Source organism: Rhineura floridana, chromosome 6, assembly GCF_030035675.1.
Source record: "Rhineura floridana isolate rRhiFlo1 chromosome 6, rRhiFlo1.hap2, whole genome shotgun sequence".
Classification (NCBI taxonomy): domain Eukaryota; kingdom Metazoa; phylum Chordata; class Lepidosauria; order Squamata; family Rhineuridae; genus Rhineura; species Rhineura floridana.
Genome location: NC_084485.1, coordinates 79,988,210 through 80,000,521, shown reverse-complemented (window position 1 = coordinate 80,000,521; position 12,312 = coordinate 79,988,210). Strand labels below are relative to the sequence as shown.

The 12,312-nt window shown below is 43.2% G+C and overlaps 1 long non-coding RNA gene across 1 annotated transcript in view; it reads right to left on the bottom strand.

Annotated features, from left to right (window-relative positions):
• LOC133387590 (uncharacterized) overlaps positions 1-11,912 on the bottom strand; it is a 77,998-nt gene extending 66,086 nt beyond the window's left edge. Inside the window, exon 1 of the long non-coding RNA XR_009763519.1 lies at positions 11,810-11,912. This is a non-coding gene — a long non-coding RNA (uncharacterized LOC133387590). The remainder of the gene's footprint in view (positions 1-11,809) is intronic.
• Between the last annotated feature and the right edge of the window lie 400 nt (positions 11,913-12,312).

Below are 12,312 nucleotides of genomic sequence, written 5' to 3'. Positions count from 1 at the left end.
TCACAGCCCCAGGCTGAAACTCTCAAAGCCCTGAAGTTTATTTGGAAATCTTTGGCCAGTTACTCATTCACAATCTAACCTACCTCACAAGGTTGTTAAAGTGATGTTTATTTATTAAACTTCTATCCCACCCTTTCTCCCAGAAGGAGCCCAGAGTGGCAAACAAAGGATAAAACACTAAAAAAATCTTAAAACTCTCAAAAACAAAACATCTTAAATTTTTTTTAAAAATCTTTAAAACATCTTTTGAAAATATTTAAAAACATCTTAAAAAAAAAAACCTAAAATAGATGCTGACTGGGATAAGGTTTCTACTTAAAAGGCCTGTTGAAAGAGGAAGGTCTTCAGTAGGGGCTGAATAGATAATAGAAATGGTGCCTGTATAATATTTGTTGTTGTTATGTGCCTTCAGAGCTTGGAAAAGTTACTTTTTTGAACTACAACTCCCATCAGCCCAATCCAGCGGCCATGCTGGCTGGGGCTGATGGGAGTTGTAGTTTTAAAAAGTAACTTTTCCAAGCTCTGTGTGCCTTCAAGTCGATTACAACTTATGGCGACCCTATGAATCAGCGACCTACAAGCATCTGTCTGAACCATCCTGTTCAGATCTTGTAAGTTCAGGTCTGTGGCTTCCTTTACGGAATCAATCCATCTCTTGTTTGGCCTTCCTCTATTTCTACTTCCTTCTGTTTTTCTCAGCATTATTGTATTTTCTAGTGAATCATGTCTTCTCATGATGTGTCCAAAATATAACCTCAGTTTCATCATTTTAGCTTCTAGTGACAGTTCTGCTTTAATTTGTTCTAACACCCTATTATTTGTCTTTTTTGCAGTCCATGGTATACACAAAGCTCTCCTCCAACACCACATTTCAAATTAGTTGATTTTTCTCTTATCCGCTTTTTTCACTGTCCAGCTTTCACATCCATACATAGAGATTGGGAATACCATGGTCTGAATGCTCCTGACTTTACTGTTCAGTGATAAGTCTTTTCATTTGAAGACCTTTTCTAGTTCTCTCATAGCTGCCCTCCCCAGTCCTAGCCTTCTTCTGATTTCTTGACTATTGTCTCCATTTTGGTTAATGACTGTGCCGAGGTATTGATAATCCTTGACAAGTTCAATGTCCCCATTGTCAACTCTAAAGTTACATAAATCTTCTGTTGTCATTACTTTAGTCTTGACGTTCAGCTGTAGTCCTGCTTTTGTGCTTTCCTCTTTAACTTTCATCAGCATTCATTTCAAATCATTACTGGTTTCTGCTAAGTAGTATAGTATGCACATCTTAAAGTACTGATATTTCTCCCTCCAATTTTCACACCTCCTTCATCTTGGTCCAATCCTGCTTTCCGTATGATATGTTCTGCGTATAGATTAAACAAATAGGGTGATAAAATGCACCCCTGTCTCACACCCTTTCTGATTGGGAACCAATCCATTTCTCCATATTCTGTCCTTACAGTAGCTTCTGTCCGGAGTATAGGTTGTGTACTAGCACAATCAGATGCTGTGGTACCCTCATTTCTTTTAATGCAATCCATAGTTTTTCATGATCTACACAGTCAAAGGCTTTGCTGTAATCTATAAAGCACAGGGTGATTTTTGTCTGAAATTCCTTGCTCCATTCCATTATCCAATGTATGTTTGCAATATGATCTCTGGTACCTCTTCCTTTTCTAAATCCAGCTTGGTCGTCTGGCATTTCTCGCTCCATATATGGTAAGAGCCTTTGCTGTAGAATCTTGAGCATTACTTTACTTGCATGGGATATTAAGGCAATAATTCGATAATTACTGCATTCCCTGGGATCCCCTTTCTTTGGAAATGGGATATATATGGACCGCTTCCAAATCTGTCGGCCATTGTTTAGTTTTCCATATTTTGTGACTTTTTTTGTCAAAATGTGGACAGATTCAGTCTCAGTAGCTTGTAGCAACTCTATTGGTATGCCATCTGTTCCTGGTGATTTGTTTCTTCCAAGTATTTTAAGAGCAGCTTTCACCTCACATTCTAAAATTTCTGGTTCTTCATCATAGGGTTCCTCCGTGAATCAATTTGTCATCCTGGCATCTCTTTTAGGGCCCCACTCATATGGCGGGTTACGTTCCAGACCCTCGCCTAAAAGTGAAACCCACCGAAAAGCGGAACTCCGTCAATAAAATGGCACCCGACGCCTGAAAAACGCTGTAAAAGAGGAACAAGCACCATATGAGTGGGGCCTTACTCTAATTGAAAGCTGCTGTATTAGCGGAACGCTAAAAAGCGGGCCACCAAAACGTGGGGCCCTACTGTATTGCTTCCATCTTCCTTTTATTTTATCTCAGTCAGTGTGCTCCACTGTTGATTATTCAACATCCATACTCTTGGTTTAAATTTTTCTTTAATTTCGCTAATCTTTTGGAATAGGTTTCTTGTTCTGCCTTTTTTGTTGACCTATTTCAATACAATAACTATTGTAATAGTTCTCTTTGTCCCTACATACTAGTCGCTGTATTGTTGCATTTAGGGTTCTGACCATGTTTCTATCTCCTTTTGCTTTTGCTTTCCTTCTCTCTTTAACCATTTTAAGAGTTTCTTCTGTCATCCATTGAGGTCTTTCTTTTTAACTAGAGGTATTGTCTTTTTGCATTCTTCCCTGATAATGTCTCTGACTTCACTCCATAGTTCTTCTGGCTCTCTGTCAACTAAGTTTAAAGCCTCAAATCTGTTCCTCATTTGATCTTTATATTCTTCTGGGATGTTACTTAAATTGTATTTTGGCATTATGATTTCTTTGGTGTTCTTTAGCTTTACTCTGATTTTCGATACGACCAGTTCATGATCTGTACAGCAGTCTGCTCCTGGTCTTGTTTTCGCAGAAAGTATGGAACTTCTCCATCTTCTGCTACCAATATATCATCAATTTGATACCTATACTGACCATTTGGTGATGTCCATGTGTACAGTCCTCTTTTCGGTTGCTCAAAAAATGTGTTTGCAAGAAACAAATTATTGGCTTCACAGAATTCAATAAGTCTTTTTCATTTCTGTCTCCTAAGCCCCATTTCCCCACAATTCCTAGTTCTTCTCTATTCCCTACTTTCGCATTCCAGTCTCCCATGATTATCAGCACATCTTGTCTTGGTGTGTGACCAATTTCCTCCTGTACTTCTGCATAAAATCTCTTGAATTCCTCTTCTTCTGTGTTTGCCTTTGGAGCATAGACTTGGATGATGGTTATGTTAATAAGTTTCCCATTTAATCTCATTGATATCACTTGCTCAGACCTTGTGTTGTAGTTCCTAATTGCTGTTGCTTCATCACTCCTCACTATTAAAGCAATCCCGTTTCTTCTTCATTTCTCATTTCCTGCATAAAATATTTTGTAGCTGTCTGACTGAAAATGCCCCATTCCCGTCCATTTTAATTCACTCATGGCAAGTATTGTAATGTTGATACGTTCCATTTCTTGCTTGACAATTTCTAACTTTCCCTGGTTCATGCTTCTCACATTCTATGTTCCAATTGTGTGTGTCATACAACTCCGGACTTTCCTTTCGCATCTGTGCGCATCAGCCTCTGGGCTTCCTTTCGGCTTTGAACCAGCTGTGTCATTAGTCACAGCGCTACTCGTATTTGTCCTTCGTTCTTCCCCAGTAGCTCGGTGAATGCCTTCTGACCTGGGGGGTCTCATCTTCCAGCACTATCTCGTGTTGCATTTTGGATACTCTGTTCATAGGGTTTTCATGGTAAGAGGTATTGAGAGGTGGTTTACCATTGCCTTCCTCTGAGTTTGGATGCATCTTAGTTGTCATGCCCCCCTGAGAGGACTCATCCAAGGAGGAAGAGGAATGGGAGACTGCAGACTCAGGAGAGGGGACAAGCAGGGAGACAGGCCAGGACCTTTCACCAGACCAGAGACAAGCCCCTGAGGGAGCCTGCCTGCCAGAATCAGGAAGCGACCAAGAGGCTGCCCCTTCCCTCAGCAGAGAGAAGACACCAAGAGGTGTTGCAGCAATGAAGGCAATCAGCGCCATTAAGGAGCAGGAGAGCTCACAAGAACACAGGCTGAGTGGAAGCACCTGGGCCAGCATGCAGAGTACAAAAGGCTGGAAGGAAAGGGAGACTCCTTACTAGAATCAACGTCAAGCCTTGCTGCAGACATTACTCCAGGTCTCCTGTTAAACCCGTGCCTTGAACCCTGCCCTGCCTGATTGGATCTCTTGGTTTCTGGACATTTGGACTCCCTTAAGGACTTCTCTGTCTCCTCCTTCGGCACTTCCCAAATGGCAAAACACAATGGCTGAACCCTTGGTTACTTCTGCCTGCCAGATTTATTGTCTGGCCTTATCTGTTCATTAGCTGCATGCCTCTGTGAACCCCCACATTTGACATTAGTCTGGTGTCTCAGCTTTGACCATTCCGCCTTGGGTGCCCCTGCTAGTTTAGCCTCTTGGTCTAGACTCCTGATGGCATTGCTCTTAGCTTCTTCAACACTCTCAAACCCCCTCACCACATTAAGGTGTGCATCCTAAAGGGGATATATTTTTTAAGGGGAGGCAATTCCAAAGGGTAGATGCCACAACACTAAAGGTCCACTTCCTATGTTGTGTGGAAGATGGTATCTGCAGGAGGCTCTCACCTGCAGGGTGCAGTGATCAACTGGGTATATAAGTGGTAAGATGGTATTTCAGGTAGCCTGGTCCCAGGCCAGGCTCAGCACTAGCAGGCAGTGAGGATGGGCACTGGCTGAGGGCTCCTGTGGCTGTGGCTGGAAGGGTGGAGCTCCCACTCTGCGATCCCCACCAGCATCAGGTCACATGGTACAACTGGATGGCGGATGGAGCAGGAGCCCCACTCTCCCTGGCAACAGTAGCACCGTACACGTGCACAGCTGGTGCACACTTAAATACACTTGGTCACACCATTGTTTGCATCACCATATCAGCCATCACCTAAGATAGCATCAGCAGTGTCAACATGCCCCCGCCACCATCTTGGGTGATGGCAGGCATGCAAGGTGATATGACAACACAAGAGGTGATATGACCAGGCAGGGGCCCACAGAATTCTGGGGCCAGCCCTATCCCAAACTATATAAGGCTTTGTACACCAAAACCAGCACATTGAACTAGGCCTGTTGGAGAGATAATGTGTATTAAAATGTATTAAAAAGAATATCCTAGGAAACATGCTGTTAAAGACAAATGTCACATCCTACCAATACCTACAAGGAGTCTGGTACAGGAGGTTGTCTGGAGGAAGGGGGTGGGTGGGACTTCTCATCATGAGCATTAAGTGTTGGGGTCCCTTCATTAAGCAGCACATTGATTACCTACCAGCTCACGGCTGTTTAATGGACACAATGATTTTGATGTGCAGACTGGCTTGTTGTTGGAAGACTGCCTAGGATCTGCTGATGCTACAGACACCAGCATCTGTGTTGTTGATAGTAGAACAAAACAGAGAGAGAGAAAGAGAGAGAAAGAGAGAGAGAGAGAGAGAGAGAGAGAGAGAGAGATGTGGCAGGAAAGAATCCAAGAAGTACTCACAACCTGTCAAGCAATAGTCTGGGGAAAACATGGCAAACCTTGAGACCTTGGCACTGTCTCTTTAAATCACATCAGTTACATAATATGCTGACAGAAGAAAGGAGAACGGGAATCTGGCTGACTCCAGACTTAAACCACAGTGTACTATCCTTTACTCTATATACACTTTCAAGACTTGAAGGTAATGGGCGGTGTTCAACTAAATAATTGTGCTAACGCAAAAATATTTTCTTCCTCTCCCCTCCCCCCGCACACCCTGTGTTGTCCCCAAATCTGCTCTGGAGAGTTGGGGAAACCCCAGAACAGATTTACAGAGGTGCAGGGGGTAGAGAGGGATAGAACATTCCACTGCGCAAGGAAAAATCCTTGCACTGATCAAACAATCTGCTTAACACTATGTTGAATATAACCCAGTGGCTTTACCTGAGTCGTGATCTCTTCATCAAGTGAAAGAAAACAGAATCCAGATAGGTTGCCATTTTTCTGCACCTTTAAAGCAAGGGTTGGAAACCTTTTTCAGCACAAGGGCCACCATCTCTCGTGGGTAACCTTCTGGGGATTGCATACCAGTGGTGGACTTGGCTAAAGGCAAGAAATGGATGTAGCAAGATATATGACTCTTGCCTTTGTAAAATACCCTGCCTTCAGGCCATGGATAATTCTACATTCACATATTTCCATTCAGATAAGTAAGAGGCACTGTCACAGTTCAAGGCCACATTATAGCTAGGCAAAAGCACTTAAGGAAGGGGTGAACTGGGGTCAGTGTGGGGTGTGACCCGGGAAAGGGATGGCCTGGGGAGAGACCCAAGGGCTGGATAGAGAGGCCTGGAGACCAGCTTTTGGCCCCCAGGCCTGATGTTCCCTACCCCGCTTTAGTGGCTACATGGGCAGCAGAAATTCAACAGGAACAGCGTTGCAAGAACAGGAAAGCTAGACCACGTGGATTTTTATCTGTTATGCTGCAGTTAAATAAAGGCACAGAACCTCTGACAGGAGAAAAGGTGGCCTGTCTAAAGCAAAAACCAGTATCCATTGTTTTTTAGGGGGTATGCTTATATTTGACATTTAAAACGATGGCTTTGTCTTTTTATCTGGACTTTGCCATTAATAACTGTAACAGAAGATGTCCATTAAACTGGGTCTCCCTTGTTAAACAATGATGGGTAGGCTTGTAGTCATGAAGTCTTCTCTTGTAGGTTTGTGTCTGATTTTCCAGCCTGGCCACCCCATTTATCACTCCCCAGCTGAATCTGCAAGCTCAATTGCACACCTTAAGGGAACCTGCTTACACAGTAGGATGAGTGCTAATTGCAGCATCTTTCGAAGTATGAACATCAATACATTATTTAGTGCACTAATTCTATGCCAAAAGCTACCATTAATGCAACAAAAAGCCTGGTAGATCAAGTGCTATGAAATCAAAATTTATCCCTAACACTTACAATCTATGGCATTTCCGTTAGTGGAAAGAGGCAGTGGCGCCTACCTGCTGCCCTTAAAGGAGTGGTGATGAGGCTATGCCTATAAGAAGCTAATCTCAGACATAAGTCTATATGGCGACTACTACCCAATTGGAAATGTCAGCTTCCTAGGGGAAAGAATTTGAGAGTGTTATGACTGTTCAGCTTCAGACCTTCTTGGTGGAAAAAGACACATTTCATACTGGGTTCAGATCTGGGTTTGGGACTTGATGGATGACCCATACTGGAAGAGAGTCAGAGAAAAGGCAACCATGTTGCTGCTCTTGGATCTTTAATCAGCTTTCAGTTTTACTAGTCATAGTCAGAGCTTGGAAGTAACTACTTACAAGTAACGAATTACTTGTAATTTATTACTTTTTTGAGTAACGAGTGGGTAACTTCATTACATTTTGCTGGTAATAGAACGGGTAGTAACTTAATTGTAACGTTTCCAGCATTACTTTTGCGCGTTACTTGGGGGGGGGAAGCAGGGGAAGTCTTCTGCTCCTCTGATTTGTGAATAAAAATCATGTGCTTCAAATTGGGCTTCTGTGCAGCATTGTTCTTCCTTCATGCTCTATGGGTGCTTAAGAGTCAACGAGGGAGGAGGTGGAGAGCGAGACGGGGTGGAGAAAACAATCGTTTAAAAATTGACAGGAGTGGAAGGAGAAAGGAGCTGGAGGCAATATATATATACAAAAATATGTGTGTCGGGGTATCATCATTGCTGGGGGTGGGGTGAGGGGATGTGAGATTCTGTTATGCCATTCTGTTAATCTTATGGATAAAAAAATTATTCTACTACCCTCTGTGTGTGTGTTCTTATTTTTAATGTTGTTTTAGGCTACTTAGATGTGCAGCAGCCAAGGCTAGCACCTTGTAGGCATTTTTTTAAAGTAACTAAAATGTAATTGTAGCAATTACTTTTGAGTAAAAGTAAAGTAATCAGTTACTTTCAGAACAATTGTAATTGTAACGGTAATTACTACTTTTTTGGGCCATGTAACTGTAACTAGACAAATTCATGGAGGACAGGGCTATCAATGGCTACTAGCCATGATGGCTGTGCTCTGCCACCCTAGTCAGAGGCAGCATGCTTCTGAAAACCAGTTGCCGGAAGCCTCAGGAGGGGAGAGTGTTCTTGCACTCGGGTCCTGCTTGCGGGCTTCCCCCAGGCACCTGGTTGGCCACTGTGAGAACAGGATGCTGGACTAGATGGGCCACTGGCCTGATCCAGCAGGCTCTTCTTATGTTCTTAACTGTAATTTATTACTTTTTTAAAGTAATCTTCCAAGCTCTGGTCATAGTATCTTACTAGACTGGCTTTGTGAGTTAGGGCTTGAAGGCATGGTGTTGTAGTGGTCCTGCTCTTTCCTGAAGGACCAGTTTCAGAGGGTGGCATTAGGGAACTTTATGGCATTTGTGCTATGGGTCCAGCAGGGGTTCATCATAGTCCCTGTACTGTTTAACATCTATATGAAGCCACTGGTTGAGGTCATCAAGGATTTGGAATTTATGAGGTGTTACCAATATGCAGATGGTACCCAATTCTATTTGTCTGTACTGTCTGAGGCAGGTGAGGCTGTGAAGACCCTGGACAAGTGTCTGGGTGCAGCAGTGGACTGGATGAAGGCCAGTGTTGAGAATGAATCCTGATAAGCCAGAGGCCTTTTGGGTTGGTGGTTTCCAGGTCCAGAAATTAGGTGGGCAGCCTGTTGGAGTTACACCCCTTGAAAGAGCAAGTCTATGGTCTGGAGATGTTCCTAGAGCCAGCACTGTTGCTAGAGGCATAAGCAGCCTCTGCAGTGAGCAGTTCCTTTTAGCAGCCCTGGCTGGTTCACCAGCTACAGCTATTTCTGGACAGGAATAGTCTAGCCATGGTGACCCATACCCTGGTAATCTCCCGATTACTGTAACACACTCTTTGTGAGGTATCCTTGAGGATAGTTCAGAAACTTCAGCTAGTGCAAAAATGCAGCAGCTAGACTACTGACTGGTTCAGGTCTTCCAGATTATAGTCCATCAATATGGAGAGAACGGCTCTGGTTACTGCATTTGTGATAAAGTCAAATGTAAGATGCTAGTGATGACTTATAAAACCCTAAACAACTTTGGACCTAGAAACCCTGAAGGAACATCTCCTATACCAATCTGTTCATGATTTAAGAGCAGCCAGTGAGGCCCACCTGCATCTAAGAGACATCTGTGTGATAACAAGGGAGAGGGCATTTTCTGCAATGGCACCCCACCTATGGAATGCCCTCTTGGGGATGGACCTTGATATACGAGCACTGACTCTGATGAGTTTCCAGCTGCAGTTGAAAGCCCTCCTATTCCACCAGGCTTTAATAAGGGCTTAATACTCTTGGCCAGGATTTTTACTATTATTGCTGCTATTGATTCTTGTGTGATTTTACCTGCTCTTCTTATTTGTAATTTTTTTTTAATTGTAGTTCTTGGTTTAACTTTTTTTTTGTATTCTATCCTGGTATCACATTGTGATGAAAGGTAGATTAAAATATTGTAAATAAATAGTATAAATATTATTATCTGCTGGGGTCTGCAGATCAAGCTTCTGTTAAAGACACAGGAACAGTAGCTAGTAAAAGAGTTGGCAGCACTCTACTAAGGCCAGGAGACCACAAATTGGTTCCCACTTTGCACTGATGCATCCAGATATTACAGGTGTTGCACACCCATGCTTATTATGCAAAGCCTTGCCTCAGAAGTAGAAACGTGGACGTGAGAGCTGGATGTGGGAGCAACAATGTCCATTAACAGAACTGGGACCCCCTCTCTATTTTGGTGCAACACTGTGCACAGGAAACATGAATATTAATTAAGGCAGTGATAAATGTAGTTTGAAAGACAAGCCTGCTGCATTTACCCCTTTCTGGAAGGATGCACAACCTTCCTCGGAGATTTGAGCACAGGAGTAACTAGTTTTTTCCCTGTAGCCCACAGATGTTGGCTGTACAGAATGCTGATTGGCTGGCTCTTGTGACCATCACAAAACCACAATCCCCCCCATTTTTAAAGGGTGCTGAATAAATGTGTAAGAAGATAAACATGTCAGGTGCCTACAGGGGAAGAATGGGGGGAGGGGGGAAGCAAGAAAACACAAGCACACAGACAAAACAAAAGCTAAAAGTGGTCCTGAAGTGCAGCTCAGGAGGCCTTGAGTGAAGGTGAGGAGAAGTAGAGTTGCATTGCAGTAGGAAAAAAAGCAAATGTCCTCCAACAGTAGGTACGATGTTTCTACGCGCAACCATCACAAGGGCCCTGTAGGTCAAACAGCTAACGCATTCGATAGACATATGCAAATAACAATGGCACGATAAACAACTACATTCACACCAAACTATCCTTACCACTGCTGTCTCCAGGTACCAACACATGCAGCTAAAGCAAGATGCTGCCTGCAGGAACTTGTACACACATACTCTCTCTGTAGGCTCTTGCAGATTTTATTAAATAATTTAGTTTTCTTGAGAAAAGTCTATGAGAAGAACCAAAAACGCCCTCCCTAAAAATAGATTTGTAGGAATTTCTCTTTTTAAAAGGCTACAATTATCCTCTCCGAAGCAATACTAGCCTCCAACAGCTGCAAAGAGCAGCCTTCAAGAGAGACCAAGCAGCAGATAGTGCAGACGTACATACACGCCTTCAGCCTCTCTCTTTCCTAGCAAATAACACTGTCCCTTAGAGTTTGAGGAAGGTTGGTCTGGTTTTTCAAAAAGTTTCATGAGTGCTGGATATTACGGATATCTTAGCATTATCCCTGGCACAGGCATATTCCTGTAGAACAGAGAGCATTTCCTTCAGGCCTCAGTGACTCATAGGGTTATCCAGGTGAAGTCACCACCACATATTTATTATGTTTTTGGAGAGTGAGCTGGATGTGAACATGTGCAGAAATTATATCGTCCTCTCACTGCAGAATCACTAACCAAGCCTGCATCTACCTCCATTGCCTGTGCAGTTTCCGATCCACCAAAGAGGTTTTGGGGTCTGCCAAGAGAGCACCTTTCAGTAGCAATAAATAAAACAAATAAACCTGCCATGGGCACTAGAGCCTGACTCACTCTACATTATGAATTCTTGGCTAGCAAAAAAAACAAAACACCTCTGCTATTATTTCCCAGCAATCTATGCTATTTGCTAACCCAGCTGCAACCCTCAGATACTGCAGCCTTGAAGCTAACATTAGACAGGACTGCATGTTACTTCTGGAGGCATAATCTGAGCTACCATTAAGAGGACCAAATGCAAAAGCGGATAGGGGTCCTGTTTAAGGTTGCCAGGTCAGAAGCATCCCAAAGCCTGAGATTTCAGGGGAGTGCCCAAGTGATGTCACAGGGGTGGACACAAGTGATATCATTAAGCATGCATCAACCACAGTTGCTTGGAGCATACAATTCAAACAAGAACATTTCTCTTATTGGAAATTAAGATAAAAAATCTTAGCTGAAAGATAGAGCCTGGATAGGGAACATTTAATCTAGCCTACTTGATTCTGGCAAGAAAGATTTAAAGGCCCTCAGGCCAGGCCAGTCACCAGAAGGACATTGTAGGAAGAAAGGAGCCTAGTGTTGTGGAGATGTTAGATAGAAGCACTCAGGAGTAAAGATGGATGCCCCTGAAGGATGCAATTCTAAACACACTTACTAAGCCCCAGAGAACTCAACAGGACTTACTTCTGAGGAGATATGGTTTGGATTGTGCTGTTGGTAAAACTTGACTAGGGATCCTCTGCCAAGATATCCATAGCTAAGCAAGGTTGGCAACCCCCAGCCCACAGTGCCCTGCCCGTACCTTTCAACATGGCTGCTCCAAACTTCTTTACAGATTTGACCCTTCATTTTCAAAAGAAGTCTGAGAGATGAATAAGAGTAAGAAGATTCTCTACCCTTTTCTGTCTACCTTGTGGGCTGCTATAAACTCACTTTGACAGCCAATCCAATTCCAGTGAGTAATTATTGTCAGAGCGAAAACACACATGCTTTGATCTACCTTCACAGATAGCAGCTTGGGAACAACAACAATTGCAGCCACACTTCCCAGTATGTGAATTCTCTTTTGCCACTACTGGGCAAGAAACAAACCGTCATGCAACCAGCAAGTTGCATCATCAGTGGGTTTAAGGGGGTTGAGCTGAGCACATGGAACCACTGTTGTTGCTTCTATAGATGTAAGGGAGTGAGGTTAAAGGTAAATGAAATGCGACCACAACAAAATGCCTATGAGTAAGGCAGAAAACTCAGCATCCCACAACCAGTCAGGATTCCTAACCAAAAACCAAAACTAAAAAATGTCTA